The 5,643-nt window shown below is 42.2% G+C and overlaps 1 protein-coding gene across 1 annotated transcript in view; it reads right to left on the reverse strand.

Annotated features, from left to right (window-relative positions):
• FGD5 (FYVE, RhoGEF and PH domain containing 5) overlaps nt 1–5,643 on the reverse strand; it is a 261,856-nt gene that overhangs the window by 246,265 nt on the left and 9,948 nt on the right. The window lies entirely within an intron of this gene.

Below are 5,643 nucleotides of genomic sequence, written 5' to 3' on the forward strand. Positions count from 1 at the left end.
TTCACCAGTAGGGACCTGCCAAAGACTCCAAACAGCATCTTGATCTACTACAGACACTTCAAGTACCATTGGATCAGCCAGATCATATGGCCCAAGTGGCAGAGCAGCCTGCACAGCAGCCTGAACCTGTTGCAAAGCCTTCTGTTGTTCTGGGCCCCACTCAAAACTAGCAGCTTTCCAAGTCACTTGATAAATAGGCCACAGCAACACACCCAAATGAGGGATATGGTGCCTCCAAAATCCAAAGAGGCCCACCAGACGTTGTGTCTCCTTTTTAGTTGTGGGGGAAGCCATATACAATAACTTATCCTTCACTTTAGTAGGAATATCCTGACATGTCCCACACCATTGGACCCCCAGAAATTTCACTGAGGTAGAAGGTGCCTGAATTTTTGTTGGGTTAATTTTCCAAACTCTACCACGCATAAGTCTTACCAATAAGTCTAGAGTCATCAATACTTCTTCTTTACTAGGTCCAATCAGCATAATGTCATCAATATAATGGACTAGTATGATGTCTTATGGAAGGGAAAGGTGATCAAGATCCCTATGGACTAAATTATGACATAGTGCTCAGAAGTTGATATACCCTCGAGGAAGCACTGTAAAAGGATACTGTTGGCCTAGCCAGCTGAAGGCAAACTGCTTCTGATGGTCCTTTGAAACTGGTACGGAGAACAAGGCATTGGCCAGATCAATAGCTGCATACACCAAGTACCAGGAGATGTACTAATTTGCTCAAGCAATGGATAAAACCACATCAGGAACAGCAGCTGCAACTGGAGTCACCACCTGATTACGTTTATGATAATCTACTGTTATTCTCCAAGATCCATCTGTTTTTTGCACAGGCTAAATAGGTGAATTAAATGGGGATATGGTGGGAATCACCACCCCTGCATCCTTCAAGTCCTTGATGGTGGCAGTAATCTCTGTAACACGTCCAGAGATACAGTATTGCTTTTGGTTTACTATTTTTGTGGGTAGAGGCAGTTCTAATGGCTTCCACGTGGCTATTCCTACCATAATAGCCCTTACTCCACATGTCAGGGATCCAATGTGAGAATTCTGTCAATTGCTCAGTATATCTATTCCAATTATGCATTCTGGAACTGGGGAAATCACTACAGAATGGGTTTGGGGACCCACTGGACCCACTTTGAGATGCACCTTAGCTAAGACTCCATCAATAACTTGACCTCCATATGCCCCCACTCTGACTGGAGGGCCACAATGACACTTTAGGTCTCCTGGAATTAGTGTCAGTTCAGAGCCAGTGTCCAGTAATCCCCAAAATGTATGATTATTTCCTTTTCCTCAGTGACAGTCACTCTCATAAAAGGCCTCAGATCCCTTTGGGGATGGCTGGGAGAAAGACTGACATTTGGCAATGTAGAGGGGTCCTTCCTCAAAGGGACCCAGCCTCCACTTCATTCAAGGGGTTGTGAGTCTGTAAACTGACTCAATCTGGGAATTGATTGAGAGGCCGTGACTCTGTGTTCTGGCAATTCAATCTAGGCTGCTGTTCACGTAACCTAGAATTCTTCTGTCTATACAGATCAAGTAAATATTTAGTGGATTTCCCATGTATTTCACTACTAGGAACACCATGCACAAGTAGCCAATGCCCTATTTCCACACAAGTCAGAGTATTCTGATTACTGTTCCAACTCTGCTGTCTATTATGGTGTCTGTTCTGGTTACCTAGTGCTGCTCTGATGAGAAATATACCACAAATGGGATGGCCTTAACAAACAGGAGTTTATTCTTACAATTTGGAGGCTTTAAGTCCAAGTTCAAAGTGCCAGGCTCTAGGGGCTGGGTGAAAGCCCCTCAACCTTGGGGTCCAGCTTTGCATCCTGCTTCTGGCCCACTGGAGCTAGAAGCATTTCTTCACTCAGACAGCTTCTGGCTGCTGAGGCTGGGAAGTCCCAAGGTTGACAAGGAAAAAGACACTGTCCCGATGTTACCAAACCACATGGCAGGCCATTAACTTAAGTTCATTGTAAGTCCTAAGGTCAGCAGAGCATAGCAGGCTGCTCAACAAAGACATGGCAACATTCAGGGTCCAAGCGTGCCATAGGCTAGAGACCATTCCCAAGGCTTCTCCTTAAATACAGGAAGCAGACTATTCCCAATGGCAGCTACTCAGCTGCTTGTGGTAGATCACACCATGGAGCCAGTCTCATCATGAGGAATAACTGCCACTAGCTGCCCCACCACTCAACCAGGCCCAGCCAAGTTGACACACAAACATAACTACCAGTGTCCATTATGGTAAACACTCCCACCTTGCCTTTGTCAATTAACTGCTGCCACTTGGCCCCTACTACCACGGAGTCCAATCAGACCCATTATAGTTAAGTGTCTTAGTTCAGTTAAGGCAGTTCCCACTGTCATATCTGGCTTAAATAAAATAGTAATCACAGCTCCCTTCACAAATTTATTCCTCACCATATTGGTGAAAGGCATGTCTTCTGGACTCTCCATATCTGGCTCTAGGGGTCTAATCTGATAAATCCATTCTAATATGCCAATTTCCGTAAGCCTCTGGATACCTTCTTCTACATTATACCAAGGCAGGTCTGGTACTACAACTTGACTTAAGGTAGGTCATCGCATAATCCATGCTTCAGTAAGTCAACCAAATAAACTATTAGATCCTTTCCTAACCTCTTGAGCTGAAACATTGAATGAAGAATCTGTATTTAGTGGGCCTAAATCAATAAACTTAGACTGATCCAATCTTACATTCCTTGCACCTTATCCCACACCCTCAGTAGCCATTCCCATACACATTCTCCAGGTTTCTTTCTGCATATGTTAGCAAAATCAAGTAGGTCTTTTCAGATGTAGCATACCACCTCCTCAGTCATACTTTGTAGTTCACCTTTTGGGGATCAGTTGGACTTCACCTTAGTTATAGTTCTAGCAGCAACAAGGGGTGGTTGGGGCAGTTCCTGAGAACATTCAGCAATGTCTTGCACAACCTCTGCCCCAGGCAATGACCCAGCAGTTGGGTTAATCCTATCAAACTGAGGTGGAGGGGACAATGGTTTTACAGTAATCCTTTCTAATGGAGGGATTTAACCGAATTTACAGGCTCCATTCCTGATCTTCCTATCTGCCCATATGTCCCCATTCCAGGTTTCAGGATCCCATTTTTTCCCATTCAATGTCCTCACTTTAACTTCATACACCATCCTGGGTTGGCAATTTAATTGGCGTTATAATTCGGCCACCCTTAAAATAAGACTCTGGGTTTGGTTTTCAGCAATATCAGCTCTGTTACTAGAAGAAACAAGGCTTTCTTTCAGAGCACAACTGGAAACATTGAGGTCTTTTATGTGGCACTTAAGCTGTGACTCAGCAGCCCTGAGCCCTTCTCGCTCTTTCACTACTTTGTCTAGTGTAACTAGGACCAACCAACCAGCTTCCTCATACTCCTCATGCTGACAAAATTGCAGGAAAGTATCAAATACGCGATCACTCAGAGCCTCACCTCTCACAAGTATTTGATCTATTGGTGGTGCTATTTTGCATATTACTATTGCCATCTCATGACATGGATTAGCAGGGCCCTCTTTACTAACAGAGGCAGGGTCACCAGTGCCTTTATGACTAATCAAATTGGAGAACCACTTTAGGAAGCCCATCCTCATGATTTTGTCTCTTTAGAACCACTCCTGGTATCAGATGTGTTAGACTGGGTTCTCCAGAGAAGCAAAACCAGTAAAGCTTATAGAGAGAGAGAGAAAGAGAAATTTATCTTAGGAAGAAAATGGCTTAGGAAGCTGGCAAGTCCCAAGTTCTTGGATCAAATGTCAAGCTGGAGGATTTTCCCAACTCATGCAGCTGCAAGGTCTGAGAAGCTCAAGGTTGGCAGGTATTATACTGGCTGTTGACTCCAACGAATGATGAATCCAAGATCTACAGGCTGAATGGTGGATTGTTCGCTCATAAACAGTTGTAGGTAGCACAACAGAATCCCAATCCACAGAAGAGTGTCTCTTCCCCAGGATGTCCATAAATATACTGGAAGCAGGCCACACTCCTACGGAAACTCCCTTTCAACAGATTGGCTGCTCAAAACATATACATCTGATCCCATCATTGGAACAACCCACATCACAACTGCTTAAACCACACAGAATTGTGGTCCAGCCAAGTTGACACACAGCTCCAACTATCATACTATCCCCATTAGCTGATATGATCCTATACCTAGAAAACCAAAAAGACTCAGTAAAAAAAAACTACTGCACATTCAACCACAGGGCACCAGAGGGACAACATTCACACAGAGGAAATGCAAGACACACAGGAGTGCATAACTATGAGGGCCCGGGGGGAGGTTTACTGAGCAGGAAGCAGAAGAGACTGGGTTAGGGTTGGAGATGGTAAATGGGGAGTCAAACTAAATGTACACATAATGTTGAATATAAAACAAACTCTTAAAATAACAATAATAAGAATATATATATATACTACTGGAACAAATTGAGAGATTTAGCATCGTGGCAGGATACAAGATCAACATACAAAAATCAGTTGGATTCTTCTACACCAGCAAAGAGATTGCTGAAAAAGAAATAAGGGAATCAATACCATTTACAATAGCTATGAAAACATAAAATACTTCGGAATAAATCTCACTAGGGACACAAAAGACCCATTTAAAGGAAACTACAAAAGACTACCACAAGAAACCCTAAGAGATCTACATAAATGAAAGAACATACCATGTTCATGGATAGGAAGTTTGAACATTGTGAAAATGTCGATTCTACCCAAAGCAATATACACATTCAATGCAATCCCAATCCAGATTCCATCAACATTGTTTAAGAATATGGTAAAACCAATCACTAACTTTATATGGAAAGGTAAGAGACTTCGGATAAGTAAAGCACTACTGAAGAACAAAGTAGGAGGTCTCACACTCCCAGATCTTAAGACCTACTATATAGCCACAGTAGTCAAAACCACCTGGTATTGGTACAATGACAGACACATAGACCAATGGAACAGAATTGAGAACCCAGAAATTGATCCATCCACCTACGGTCAGCTGATCTTTGACCAAGGGCTGAAATTCGTTAAATGGGGAAGAGATTGTCTGTTTAACAAAAGGTGCTGGCAAAACTGGATATCCATTTGCAGAAAAACGAAACAAGATCTGAACCTCACACATACACATACACACATACACAAAAACTAGCTCCAGGTGGATCAAAGACTTAAATGTGAAGCCTAAAATGATAAAGTTCCTCAAGGAAAAAACATGGGCAAATTTAAGGGCTCTAATATGTGGCATAAATAGACTATCAAGCATAACCCAAAATGCACAAACAGCAGAAGATAAACTAGATGAATAGGACTTTCAAAAAATTAAATTTTTATGTGCTTCCAAAGACTTCTCCAAAAGAGTGAAAAGAGAACCTACAGATTGGGAAAAAATATTTGGCAATGACATATCTGACAAGGGACTTATTTCTAAAATTTATAGAAAACTCCAACAACTCAAAAACAAAAAGACAAATAATCCAATTTAAAAGTGGGCAGAAGACATGAATAGACACTTCACCAAAGAGGATATTCAGGTGGCCAACAAACACATGAAGAAATGTTCACGATTATTAG

The sequence above is a fragment of the Orycteropus afer genome, unplaced genomic scaffold, assembly GCF_000298275.1.
Source record: "Orycteropus afer afer isolate SDZICR_OR568_19922 unplaced genomic scaffold, OryAfe1.0 scaffold00282, whole genome shotgun sequence".
NCBI lineage: Eukaryota > Metazoa > Chordata > Mammalia > Tubulidentata > Orycteropodidae > Orycteropus > Orycteropus afer.